Source organism: Belonocnema kinseyi, chromosome 3 (assembly GCF_010883055.1).
Source record: "Belonocnema kinseyi isolate 2016_QV_RU_SX_M_011 chromosome 3, B_treatae_v1, whole genome shotgun sequence".
Taxonomy (NCBI): Eukaryota; Metazoa; Arthropoda; class Insecta; order Hymenoptera; family Cynipidae; genus Belonocnema; species Belonocnema kinseyi.
This window is the reverse complement of record NC_046659.1, coordinates 2,478,750-2,494,007: the sequence shown is the minus strand read 5'-3', so window position 1 is coordinate 2,494,007 and position 15,258 is coordinate 2,478,750. Positions and strand designations below refer to the sequence as shown.

Sequence of the window (15,258 nt, the reverse complement as noted above, 5' to 3'; positions counted from 1 at the left end):
TACAAAATATCGAAGGGACACAGAGCTGGGCATGATCCGTTAACGTGGCACCATACCGTCTTCTAGTGTCGGTATGTATCCTTTAGCATGCACAAAAAGCCGCCTTGAACGCAACGCTAACGAAAAAGTATTCCTCTCTCGACCTTCAAACACGTATATTATTGATCAGGGGGTCCTAAACAACCAAATATTAAAGGAGCACAGAACTGGGCATGATCTCTGAGAGTTGCACCAAACCGTCTTCTAGTGTTGGTATGTCTTCTTTAGCATGCACATTAAGCGGCCTTGGACGCAACACCAACGAAAAAGTATTCCTCTTTCGACCTTCCGAGACGTATATCATTAATCGACGGGTCCTAAACTACAAAATATCAAAGGGACACACAGCTGGGTATAATCCCTAAGCGCGGTGACAAACCATCTTCGAGTGCCGGTATGTCTCCTTTAACATGCACGAAAATTAGCTTTGGACGCAACACCAACGAAAAAGGGTTTTTCTCTCGACCTTCCGACAAGTATATTATTTATCAGAGGGTCCTCAGCTTCAAAATATGAAAGAAGTACAGAGTTGTGCATGTTTTCTGGGCGTGGCGCCAAACAGTCTTCTAGTGTCGGCATGTCTCCTTTAGCATACACAAAAAGCGGCTTTGGACGCAACAACGAAAAAGTATTTTTCCCTCGACCTTGGGACACGTATATTATTAATCAGGGGCTCCTAAAGTACAAAATATCAATGATATTTTCACTTTTCAAACGACCAAAACCCGTTCGAATTGGTAGTTTCCAAAAGGGCGGACTCGAAACTGTCATTTAAAATAGTCGAACTATATAAAATGCAGTATGAAACAAATATTTTTCTCGGACAAAAATTCGCCGACTTCTCAAATCTCAATGCATGAAAGTATTTTTTTAATAATTAAGAAGGATGGTAATTTGATGGAGTATTTCAGACTTAACATAAATGGTATAAATTTCATTATTTAACATTAAAAATATATTTGTTTATATTTTTACTCTCTACATATGCCAGACGTATCCAGCTAGGAAAAAATTCCCGCCAGGAACAAATGTTCCGCGTCCAACACTATTTCGTCTGGATAGCGAGAGTGCACAGTGGGCCAGAAGCCCCGAAATCTTGAAAAAAATCCAAGTGTAGAAATTTAATAAATTAAACTATTTGTCATTTTGTAGACAGTTCAGAATAATTAAAAATCGATTGTTACAAGTACCAATAATTGCCTATTATTGTTAGAGCGTGATATCTTTAACTTAGAATACCACATAAAATGAGTAATAAGAGGGATGATTTCAATAACTAATGTATTTTATAATAATTTCGTAATATACATTTTTTCTATTGTATTTTTACATCAACACATGTTTAGAAAATACAAAATAGGTGCAATAGCAAAAAACTATTTTTTTCTATGAGTTTATTTGTTTATATTGTTAAATATATCAATCATTTAAATTTTACCGTCAAGTAGAAGGTTCCAACAACAACCAAGCATTTTTTCAGATTTTTAGAAACACGTTTTCGACTTTTTTAAAGCGTAGGGTCGATTTGACCACCTCCCCGGGAGTTAAGTAGAGCAAAAAAGCCCTGAGGTTAACGGGTTAAGGTGATATTTTTTATGTTGGCGCCATTTCATTTCTTTGAAACTTTATTCAACACCCCCAAATGAGAAAAATGAGAAATGGTAAATGAAATTTTGTTCACGAGATAATTTACTTTGAGCCTGACCTTCGCCATTTTGCGCGTTTTCATTTATTTCAAAGAAAACTCGCTTCAATCGTAGCTGTGCGCATTCATTCGTCCCCACTTTTATCGAGATATTCAATGCACTCACCTACCCAATAACATCTATGCATAAAATTAGAAAACATTAACTCATAATGACACGAAAACAATAGAAATTATTTATAAATATTATTACTGAAGGCAATAATTAATATTTGTAAATATGTTAATATATTATTTAATAAAGTTAAAATTTAATATAATTGAATTAAAAACGTATGTGATAGATAAAAAATGGATTAAAAATTGATTAATATGTCACACATAATATAGTGTAAATAATGAAATATGTGATAAATAATGGAATTTATAATTTAAAAAATTATCCATTATTTTAAATTGTTTCTTTTTTACCAAACATTCCCAATCAACTATCACGAAAAACCGCGAGTAAGCATTTCTAGCTCAGTCCGTTAACTATTATAAATTTTGGATGCCATGTTGGATTATCTATTTTGAATATTTCTAAATATTCGTCATCCCTAGAACCCTTGATTGAGCATTTTTATCCAAATCCGTCAAATTTTCTCAACTTTCGCCGCCATTTTGAATGTACCGTTTGAATGTAGCATTTTTCACCAGAGCAATCGTTATTATCAACCATTAAAACCCCCAAGTAAGCACTTCTAGCCTAATCTGTCAACTTTTTAACAATTTATCTGCCATTGTAAAATGATTTGATGAAACAAATCAATCCTTTCTTCGAATGTTGATATTTCTGTCAATTTCTGTTTGTCCGTCCTAACCTACGCTAATTTCTTTTCTCGTACTATATTTTTGAAAAATTTAGTCTAATCGATTGAAGTCTCAGTATTTTTTGAGACTTCTAAAATGACTAAATTTTAATTAATTTTTTAAAAAACAATTGACTTAAATGTTATGTTTTTTTGACTGAAATTTAATCTGTTTGACTATTTTAAACCATCATCAACTCAGGTTAAGAACCTTTGAAAAAGGTACGCATGTGTACCGAAACGTCAGGAAGTTTAAAAGGAGTTTTTTCTATCTAATAAATATCTGAGTTTCGAAGAACATGTTTTTTTAACTCATATTTATTTTGCGATTTACGATTGGACCGTAAGACATAAATAATTTGAAATCTACGATTTGAAATCAATTTATCTGCTACTTTGAATTTGACATTTTTTAATAGAATTCGTAATTATCGACCCCTGAAACCCCCAACTAGGCACTTTAATCCAATCTGTAAACTTTTTCACAATGTTGCCGCCATTTTAAATTTTGCATTTTTTATCAAAATCTCATAATCAGCGACTCCTGAATAAACTCTTTTAGCTTAATCTGTCACCTTTTCTAAAAATTTGCCGCTATTTTGAATCCACCAGTTTGAACTTTTTGTTTTTGACCAAAAACTCATAATCAGTGACCCCGAGAACCCACAATAAGCACTTTTAGTCAGATAGCGAAGACAACTACTGCGATTAAGCCGAGCATTAAAGGAAAAACTGCCGTAATACGAGCAGAGACACGCTAAAGTTATTTTTCTGCATGACCAGCGCTCGGCCCCACGTGGCAAAACTTGTTAAAACATACTTAGAAATGCTGAAGTGGGAAGTCCTACTCCACCCGCCGTATTCTCCAGACATCAACGCCGTTTAATTACCACTTCTTTTGATCCATAACTCATAGTCTGTCTGAGTTTAAATATCAAATTCAAAATGGAGGATTCAAAATAACGCAGAAGTTTAAGAAAAGTTCACAGATTAGGCTACAAGTGCTTAATTTGGGATTTTAGGGGTTGCTGATTACTACTGTTTCTATAAAAGATGCTTCGTTCAAACTAGTATATTCAAAATGGCGGCCAAAATTGAGAAAAGTTGACGGATTGGGATAAAAATGTTCAATCGGAGGTTTTAGGGGTGGCTGATGACGAATTTTTTGAAAAAATTCAAAGTTCCAAATGGATAATATAACATGGCGTCCAAAATTTATAATAGTTAACGGGCTAAGCTCGAAATGCTTACTCAGGAGATTTCGTAATAGTTGATTGGGAATCTTTGGTCAAAAATAAACATTTTAAAATAATGGATACTTTGCTCAATTATTATTTCATTATTTATCACATAGTTAATTATTTAAACTATATTAGGTTTTACATATTAATCAACTTATATTCCATTTTTTATTTATAACATGTTTTTAATTAAATTATATTAAATTTCAACTTTTTTAAACAATATATTACAATAATTAAAAATATTTATTATTGCCTTCAATAATAATATGTATAAATAATTTGTATTGCTTTCATGCGATTATTAGTTATACGCGCAAAATGTCGAAGGTCAGCCTCAAAGTACATATTCTCGTGAACAAAATGCTACCTCAGTTTTCTAATTTGGGTGTGTTGAAAAGTTGCAAAGAAATGAAATGGCGCCCACATAAAAAGATTACCCTTTTCGCCCATAAATTACAGAAAAAAAGTTAAACCTATATATTTTGTACAGCCATTGCACCTATTTCGTATTTTTTAAACATTTATTTATGTAAAAATACAACCCAAAAAATTTATATGACAAAATTATTAAAAAATACATTAGTTATTGCATCATCCCTCTTATTACTTATTTTATGTGGTTTTCTATGTTAAAGCTAACACGCCATAAAAATAATAGGCAATTCTACTTGAATTAATCAAATTTTAAGTACTCTTTAAGTGTCTACAAAATGATAAATAGTTTGATTGAGTAAATTCCATACTTGGATTTTTTCCAAGATTTCGGGTCTCCCGGCCCACTTCTCATCACCAGTGATAATAAGATGCAGAAACCCTATCCGATTTTGCCGTTGGAGTAGCGGTTCAAAATTGACATTTTTTATTTTCACTTCTATTGGCTTCAGTTCTTACGGCACATAATTTCCTTGCTTTTGGACCAGTCCCAGTGCATGCAAGCATCTATAAATGGCTGAACGATCAACTCCCAATGATTCTGCAAACTCACCTTGGGTTTGAAACGGGGCTTCACATAGTACCCTACTGAATATTCCTATATAGGATTCTATACAGGAACATACATAACATCATATATAGCTTCCTGTATAGGACCCTGCCTAATAGGATACCTAATGACACATATATCTCTAGGTCCTCCTAGAGAATCAAAAAAAACTTCTGCGCTGCCATAGAATACTACTGCACATCTGGACAGGGTCCAATACTGGAACCTATATAGGTTTCTATAGAGCAGTTGTCGAAAAACTACAGCCGCGCGGCAGCCCTAGCTGCCGTGGCGGGTCGAGACAAAATATCGTGGCAGTACCTGCTGTCACCAAAAAGGTACAACCTGCTACAAAAGCTTCCTTTATTTGGCGGTTTGAGTAACGTGGATTAAAATTCAAAACAAACAATTTTTTTATTTCAAAATTAGCATTCTGAAGCCTCGAAATTCAAAATTTGTGAATTTTGGCGATCAAAAAGAATCTAAAAAACGTCTTTAAAAAACTAAAAATCAGTGAACTATAAAACTTTTAGTTTATTAGAAAAAAGAAACAGATTTCGAATTCAAGACTTTTAAATCGCTAATAAAAGAATTTAAGACAAAATTGATTTTTAACTTTCTATTCCCATAGATTATCCCGTCTAACAATGAACCTCTGCAGAGGAAAGCGAACGCATTTAAGGAAAAACGTAGCGTTGACGAAGAAAGCACGGCAGGCGAAAAAAATGTCCTGGGTCGACCCTGCTCCTACCTGGAAAGTGAACAAAAAGTTTGCCGACCACTGCTATAGAATAACCTACACAGGATCCTCTCAGGGATCCTGTGTCATTTCCTATAGGTGAAACATTTAGGTTCCTATGTAGGTTCCTATGTAGTATCCTAGGTAGGGTAACTTATTCAATACCTTATCCTCGTTCTATTCTGGATGAACTGAACGTTCTTTGTCACTTTTTTTAAATCACTTTGGATTGTCGAACCCAGCACTTATACGTTTTAATCGATGGAGTATAATCCCCGTAAGTTTCGAAAAGCAAGCGATGACTTTACGCAGAAATTTTCATTGAATGAGAAAAAGTAAAACTCCCCACCAATGCTGCTTTGTTGATACATGAGCCAACATCGTTATTGCTACAAAATATATGCTGTTTACCTATGTTTTTCATCAGCTGGGCTGAATCTGTTTACGGAACCAACCAATAATATCTTCCCGATAACCATTCCCTGAATGTTCGTTTATGAATTTAACCAAGAATATCTTTGTGATGATTCTTCGCTATGGTACTTTTCAAATTGACAAACATTGTTGATTATTTAAACAATATTCACAAAGATAAATAAAATAAATTTGCATCAACCATTGGAAATTATTTCTAGATAGTTTTTAATAAGTCCAAAATTATTAAATACATAAAATGGCACTTCTGAAAAATAAACAAATTTAATCTTTATTATTAAATAAAAAATTAACCAAATTTTGTAATAAAAAGTCCAAAACACACATTTTTTCGAACCTAAGAAAACTTCTATTCAGAAAACAACTTCCATATCCAATAAACAGTTTAGACTCGAATTTCTCCCATGTTAATCTTATGCGAAACTTCAATTGTATGGGGCAATGGGTAAGTATTAGCCGATTTGACTCAAATTTGGAGGCCTTTCTAGATTTAAAAATTGAAAGCAATATCAGTAGAGAAAGATTTACAAAATGAAATGTCTGTATAAAGATCAGCCTGATCGACAAGGGATAGACGCACATAGAATAACAGGGGATTAAAATAAATAGGCGAAAAGGCTGAATTGACAGAGAGACAGAAAACAATAGATGTAGATAGGCAAAATCTAACGGACAGCTGATATGGAGAAAATAATACTAAATTTTCAATTAGATATTTATTTACATATTAGAATTTAGAGAGACAAGTAAGAATCTGGATTTACAAAAAGATGAAAGAGGATATACGTGAATAGGCGAAGGATATAGAAGTGGGGAATTATAAGTGGAAACATAAGTGATGATTCAATGAGAAAGAAGTAAAAGTTTACTGACAAGGAAATAGAGAAAAGTAGACATAGAAACTGGTACTTCTGGATAAAAAAGGGATAGAATAAACTAACCCTGGATAAAAAAGTGAGATAGATATGCAGGTGGAACGTTAATAGACGAGGGATAGACTGGGTTTAACCAGGGTGGCCACAAGATTGAATTCTCCAATTTCCCTGACTTTTCCCTAACATTTAGACGAATTTCCCTGACAGGAGAGTATTACAATAGCATAGAATGTTTCAATAATGTGCCAAGCAAAATAGTGAATCAAGCCAGAAAAATGCGCTTTACATAGCAGTATCGATTAATTAAGGTCAGACAACTCAGCGGCGCCACTAACGAAAAACAAAATGTTATATAATGCATATTTTTTTGCTATTTTTCACAAAAAAACATTTTTTTGCTCTATTATAGTTTTTGAGAAAACGGGGCGGCGCACTCTACAAAAATAATTAAATTTGAAAAAATGACTACCTTAGACTATTTTGCTATTGTTTGCTTTACAATGTGCTATGAATCGCATTTGAAAGATCAACCCTTATTTAAAAAAATTACCCCTGTAATGAAAAAAGTATTTAAAAAATGACATGGACATGAAAAATACTTATAAAATATTAACACGGTATTTTTAAAGCATAACTGAGGAGCCACTGATCGGTAGGTTAATACTCCTAATCAGTACAAAAACAACCCACGTATTTATATCCGCATACAAACATGCAGACTGATTCCAAAAATTGTATACATTAACTATTGGCATTTTTGTGCTCTTTAGTGCTATGGTCTTGGCTTATTTTCCAAATACATATCCATCGCCTTTGTACAATTAAACCTTATATAAAAAAAATCAACACCCTGTAATGAAAACACGTATTGAAAAGAAGTGTTTATCTACATAGATGGAACTTACTTATAAAACCGTTATGGTACTTATAAGCATAATTATTTCTCATACCTAATGGTTACAAAAATAAAATTTGTAATGTATACGCTAAAATTGTAACATCTTTTATCTTTTAATGCCTTTAAACAAATTCTAGCAAAAAATGCTTAACGAGAATAATTAATTTTCATATAAAGAACAATCTAAATTTTCAGAACAATTAAAAATTTGTTGAGAGCAGACTTTTTCTAAAATAATTTTTTCAAATAGTTATTCGGACTATTTTTAAAGATAAGTTGAAATAATTTTAAAACCCTAAAAATCATTCGCGTGACTAGGGGTGCTGGGAATCAACATGTATGTTGTAAAATACATATTGGCTTTGAGTTGTGCCGTAACCTGTCGCCGATTTATTATCTCCTTAAAATACAGGTCGCGTTGTTTCAGCTAATAAATATTCAAGATTCGAAATTGTGAAAACTCGATTTTATTAAAGTAGTTCGGTTTTTTGATTTTTCCAGCGGGTTAACATGATTACAGGATGTTACTTTTTTATATAAGAGTTAATTTTACAGAAGCAGTTGATGTGGCATAGGAAAATAAAGAAAGAGCATACAACTTATAAGCACAAAAATCAGTCTGAAGGTTTGTATTCAGATACAAATACGGGAATTGTTTTTGTAACGATTAGAAGTGAAGAATAATTTTGCTCTTTAGTTATAGTTTAAAAATACCGTGCTACTATTTTATAAGTATGTTCCATGTAGATAGTTTTTTATTTGAATACGTTTTTTCAGCACAGGGGGTTGCTTTTTAAACGAAGGGTTCTTTTTACAAAAGTGTTTCATACCACATCGGAAAGCAAAAAACTATCAAAAAAATCTAGCCTAATCTTTTTTTAAATAGTTTTTTTCATTACAGGGACTAATTTTTTTTAAATAAGGGTTGATTTTACAAAAGCAATTCATAGCACATTGTAAAGCAAAAAAAAATAGCAAAAAATGTAACCTAGTCATTTTTTTAATTTAATGAATTTTGTAGAGGGCGCCGCTGAGTTGTCGGCAAGCTATCATTTCTATCCTAGATATAGAAAATGATTAATAGTAATAGTATTTCTAACTTTTTACTTCAATCAGGGAAGAATTAGTCCACAAAATCATAAAGAACTATAATATGGTTTAATTAAAAAGCTACTTAAATTACTAAAGCAATTAACGAACAGAAAAAGACTGAAAATATTGAAATGATAAGTTTTCCAGCTGATAATAAGGTATAGAAACTAATTACTAACTGTGAACGATTTGCCGAGAAAAGAATTGATTAGTTTAACCTGAACCATTAATATGTATTATTCTGACTATAAGGCATTGGGTATACCTTAATTAAGACTCTAAAACCTACAAAAATTAAAACTAAATGACAAAAAAGTGACCACAGAAAGATTTTAATCGTCGAAATAGACAATAGCAGCGTAAACGCCGATTATCGCATTTACCTATATATTCTATCATTAGAAAATCGATTGCTCTTTTGAACGAATTTTCTTAATTTTTAAAATAAATATGGTTTATATATTATAACAAATGCCAAAAAAGTTACTTATTAGTAAGGAGGTTAGTTGTATTTATATTGTACTATGTTTAAAACATTACATATAAACATAAATGCAGCTATAATCTTTTTAATAGTAGTTACAACTGTTTTATCTGAACTACAATATTATAATCAAAACCATATAAACATTTTAAACAATTTTATTTTTATTAGAAAATAAATGCACTATATATTATATATTAAGAATTTAGAAAAGTAGTACAATTTTCGTGATAAAAATTTCCTTTTCATTAAATTCAGTCTTTTTCTTTTTATTCACTGCTTTGAGTATAAACATCTTATACACTGATATGAATCTTTGTGAAATCTTTAAAAACCTTTCGAATTTTTGTGAAATCTTCTTAAAATATTTTTTACCGCCTTTTTCATCGTTTAGACCTGTCATTTTTCATTTTCATTTACTGAACTATTATTACTGCATTTGAAAAATAATTTATAATATAATTTACTACCCTGGCGGACCGAAGGAACCTCTATAAAGTACGGGTAAAGACCCCATTGGATCCCCATTCGGTTCCTTTTTTAAAAAATTCAAAAAACAGCAAGATCAACTTTTAAACTATTGAAATTCGGATCTACATTAAATTTTCTATTAGAAACTCACGGAGTAATCGCAATAATTTTTTTGCAGCGTTAAAAAACTTTAAAAATGTCATTAACTTCTGCTGAAGGTGACTTCAAGCGCATCCATAATAGCTCAAGTAGTATGTTGTGCGTGAAGTTTAAAAATAGAATTCTCTCTTACTTGCATCGTAGCGTTGTTGTCGTAGGTTTCCACTGCATGGCGCTAGCATAGAGAAAAAATTCTTGAAGTTATCGAACAAACGCTTATTAACTGCTACTAAAAGAAGATGCACTTGAAGGCACATTTTTCATAATCTAAATATCTTACACCAGCAACAGATGGGAACATAGTTGTTAATACGCAGCTTTACTTTAAATTGCTTTTCTAAAGTTGCATGCAAACATTTATAGTTGCACGATTATTTAATTTGTATCATGAGAGGGCACCCAAGCGAAGCCGTGTACAAATAAACGTTATTACAGTAAAAATTAATTTAATGGTATTTTACTCAACTTCGTTTGAAAATAAAACAATTGCACGTAAGAGAATTAGGCGTAGGCGCAGGGCGCGTATGAAGTTCTACACTGAAAAAAATTTGGGCAAGCAGCTGTCTTCTTAGTGGCAACGCAGCGCCACCACGACGGTTGGTGTAGTGGCCAGACCACTTTTAAGTAAGCTACAGTACCAAACGTGCAAGCAGATCCTATCCCGTGTGTTGGGAACGCAGATCCTATCCCGTGTGTTGGGAACGCAGCACTCCCACAAAAGAGAATTAAATTGCCCCACAAGTGTAAACTATAACTGTATAACTCCGCGCGAAACTCTGCGTGGGGATTCCGTGCTCCCACCTAACGGGAGCGTTACTGTACCAATACTGTTGGGATTACAGCTGTTCCAATGTGGGAACAGAGCGTACCCAATATGAGAGAGGATGTGTACCAAGTTGCAGGAGAAGCGCGCGACGCATTTGGCGTTCCAGCTCTACTACGTGGGCGAGCAGATCGCCCAAAAAATTTTCAGTGTAGTCAATGCTCCAAGTCACTTACAATTTCGCTTTAAAAGTATTTGCAAAGGTTTATTCTTTATTTTTATTACATCAATCTACCAATTGTCAATCACCAGAATCTTGTCAATGACTTGGTGTTTCACTTTAGATTTGATGGAAAACCCTGTAACATTTGAAGACATTCTGTATTATTTACAGAAATACCTGTAAAAAGTACCAAAAAACCATGTAAACTGATAAGAATTACCTACACAGTGGGCACAAGATATTTAAAACGTTTTCAGAACATTAAAAAAAGTGCCAGGAACAGTGTGTACCTCGCATGTCCTAGAAACGTTCAAATTAGTTTGGTGGGACATTATTTCTCCGCCTGGAGAAACTTCTAAGCTTTAAGAGCTGCTTAAATTGTTAAAAATGTTGGTGTTCGAACTACAATTGCCCGCCATTTGTTCCTTTCTTATAATGTGAAAAATTTCACAATTTTCCTCGTGGCTCTTGTCCAATGTTTGGACGCGTGTTATTTCTCACGTGTCTCGTACTTTTATTTGGATGTAGATTTAACGTATGAGTAATCACAACCTTCAATTTGTGCTTCTTCTATAAACCGTCATGAATTTGTGGTTATACCAAGGGTTCGAGTATCCTTTTAGTTTATAGAAATTTTAAATTCTTAATACGTTTTTTATTCGTGCTTGATTTTAAACATTCTGTGATTACTAATCGTTAATTTACATAGAACCCTATTTTTAACGAGTATTATAAATTTTTATGAATGCGTACCTTTAATTGCAATTCCTAATAACTGTCGAGCAGTCCATCGATGAATGAAAAAAAATATCACGTACATTCTTAAATCAGTAAGTAAACACTGGTACATTCATTTATTATTATGTCACTTTAATATATTCGCTGGGGGTGTAAAGAAATCTGTTTTGCAACTGACTGCATAGAAAAACTAAGAAAACTTTAAAAACTACTAATAATTATAATTGACTTTAGCATGAACAAACTAGAACTAGGAAACGCTTCAGAGAACAAAAATTTTCCGTCACAAGTGTATGTAATTTTTGTTCTGTGCACGACATTGTTAAAAATTGGACACAAGTAACCATACATATATTCGTAAAACAACTTTTGATCGAATATGAGAATTGATTATGATTTGTCAAATTGAATGAGAGAATTAAAGGTTAGTTGTCATTTACAAGAAACACAATCTGCAATACATTGACATAACGTCGAAATTTGATAAAGTAAAATACCACTTATATACATTGATTGTAATAAACAAAAATAGATGAAACACTTCCAGTATCGCGTAATCGATGAGTTAAAATAATATAATCTTTGTTTTATACGCGGCCATTACACATAGGCTTACCACAGCAGTGCAATCAGCCCCCTGCCTCGACCGTGTATGTGTATATAGTAGTAGTTTTCTTACGATCTGGAGGGGACATGTCGGTCAAACTAAGCCAACAGATGGCATCACAAAAAGTAGGTCTGTCTTTTTCATTGAATTGCATTAAGAAAAAGCAAGAATAATTTAAAACTTCATGCTGTTTGCAAATAAACAAAAAAGAATATATGAAAAAATAAGAGTTACTATTACTAATTATTTCAAAAAAGAAAAAGTCATGTAAATATGTAGTTTAATATGAATGAAATTTAATTTAGAGATACATTTTGAAAGCAGTTCGAACTTTATATTTTTGTGATTTATTTTGCTCATATTATCGATTTTATTATTTGTTAAAGTTAAACAAAATTATTTATTGTTGAAATTATTATCTATAAACAAACGTACTGTACTCATGACGCACAGTTGGAGGAGATGCACTTTTTTCATTTAAAAATATCCAGAGCCTTCAATTTTCTTGCGATTTTGAATTATTCTTTTTTAAATTAAAGATCATTAAATTCTATATATCTTGACTCTCCGAAATTTTGTCTCCTCTATTTTTTTATTAATAATTTTTTCAGTCAAAGTATGAACAAAGTCTTATTATGGGTGAAAAACATTTTTTTTGCTAAAAATGCTTCCCATTAATGTAGGAATGACATTTAATAACAAAAATAATTTAAAAGTTTATAATAACCGCTGTGATAAACAATTTTTATGTCAAAATATTAGAATTTGAGATCTTTCAAATTATAATTTCCTTCAATGGCCAAAACGACTTCAGGTATTCCTTAAAATAATAAATATTTAAATTTTTGTGAACAAATAAGATAAACAAATTTTAAATGTTTGCCCTTTCGCAAAGAACTTTTTTTTGCACTGGAAATGTTTTAAGCTATTGGACGAATGACTGCTAGTCACAAAAATATTAGAAGAGTTAACAATAACCACTGTTGTTAACAATTCTTGTGACAAAATATTTAAACTTAAGGTTTCATCAAATTTAAATTTTCTTTGATAGCCAAGTCGGTGGGTTATTGTCAAAAGATTTTGTATTGAGTGAATCTTAACATGCAGTGTTATGATTCATTTCCAATCTATTACGATTGAAAACCCGACTTTTTCCGAGTGATACTGCCAACATTGGGACATTTTTTTATGTAAATTATTTATAAACATGCAAGTTGTTATATTCCATTAAATATGATCAAAGATACATTTTTTAGGAATATCCGTAGCCATTGTAGCGAATAAATTAATGTGAAGCACTTTTAGCACCAAAAATTGTTGGCGATAATAAGACTATTTGTTAATTTCTTTATCAAATTTGTTTCCAACAAATTAATGGAAAGATAAACAAATTATTTGTATTTTATGAGTCCCTAAACATTAATTTTAGACAATATAAAGTTTCCCTGACCAGTTATCAAAGCGTAAAAAATTGTTATGTACATAATTTCAGTTTTTCCATTCTTTGAGTAGAAAAATTATTAATAAACAAATAGAGAAGACAAAAGTTCGGAGCGTGAAGCTGAACGAAAAAAGAGGATTTCCTCCTGCAGACCTTCATGAGTACGGTACGTTTATTTATAGAGTTTAATCGTTTATAGTCTGTTAACTTTAGAAATGAGGTTTGCAATAATATAACTATTTGATTCAAAATTTCCTTTAAATAAAAATTGTTTAATAAAATTATTAGGAGTTGAATGTAGCGAGAAAAAGCCTTTCAAGATTAAGCAACAAATAAATGATTGCACTGTATAAATGTATACATGATATTCGGTTTAATTTAAATAAATATATACATTATATTAAATAATATTAAATCCACTTTCTCATTTATTAGTCTTTTCATTAAGTTTTTACCCAATTATTCCCTCAATATACAATATACGTCATATATTTTTTATTAATTCTTCTGATGATGTATATATTTAAAATTTTTTTGTCATTGAGATCTTTAATATTATTAATTTTTTCATTAACAACATGAATAATTGAAAAAAGAATGTTGTTTAACTTTAATAAATAATAAAATCAATATTATGAGCAAAATAAATCACAAAAATATAAAGTTCGAACTGCTTTCAAAATGTATCTCAAAATTAAATTTTATTCATATTAAACTACATATTTTCATTGCTTTTTCTTTTATTTTTTCATCTATTTTTCTTTTGTTTATTTGCAAACAGCATCAAGTTTTTAATTTTTTTTTTGCTTTTTCTTAGTGCAATTCAATGAAAATGACAGACCTACTTTTTGTGGCGCCATCTGTTGGATTAGTTTGACCGACAATTCCCCTCCGGATCGTAAGAAAACAGAAAAGTGGGGGCAAAATCACACTTACGTACAGTTCAAAACTTCCCGAGTGTGGCGTGCCAACCTCACTTTTAAAAAAAATGGCCGCCGATGTGAACGCGAGTCAAATGTAAATAAATAATGATTGAACAATTAATAGTTTGTGAATGAAGGCAAGGATGTTACAATTAAAAATCACTGTATAAAAGCGAATGTTTTGAATAAGTGTGGTTTCAAGTGTATAGTGTACAAAACTTTCAGAGTGTTGAAAAGTTGTATGTTCATTGTTTTTGTTACAAACGCGTCGAATACCTGTCGCACGCATAGTGTTGGTAAAAGTAATTTGATATTTTCATAAACATACTACCTACCTCTTCCATGGCGAATAATTGTTTATCCCACAAACATTTTACAAAACCTTGTCTGATTATTCTTTATTTGTTCGAGCGACCTGTCAAAACAAAACAATGGAGGCGGCGATATTTTTTTTTAAGTGCGGCTGGAACGCCACGCACGGAAAGTTCTGAACTATACGTAAGTGTGATTTTACACATGCGGGTGTGCGTACTTCTGGCAACAGAAAAGTGACCGGATTAACTATAATTCAAGGTTATGTGTTTCATAATCTCTTTTTGCGGACAAAAAGTGACATATCTGTGTCAAATAAAATGAAATTGAAATCAAG

At 31.7% G+C, this 15,258-nt stretch overlaps 1 protein-coding gene across 13 annotated transcripts in view; it reads right to left on the bottom strand.

Annotated features, from left to right (window-relative positions):
- The window catches only part of LOC117168793 (DENN domain-containing protein Crag), a 205,549-nt gene extending 190,583 nt beyond the window's left edge, over positions 1–14,966 (bottom strand). For 7 of the 13 annotated variants that reach the window (XR_004466553.1, XR_004466552.1, XR_004466555.1 and 4 more), the window contains exon 1: positions 11,654–12,257. The gene's annotated coding sequence lies outside the window, so the exon portion shown is untranslated. Of the gene's footprint in view, positions 1–11,653; positions 12,258–14,944 lie in introns of those variants that run through there. The other 6 variants (XM_033354598.1, XM_033354600.1, XM_033354599.1 and 3 more) reach the window with 6 other exon arrangements.
- Between the last annotated feature and the right edge of the window lie 292 nt (positions 14,967–15,258).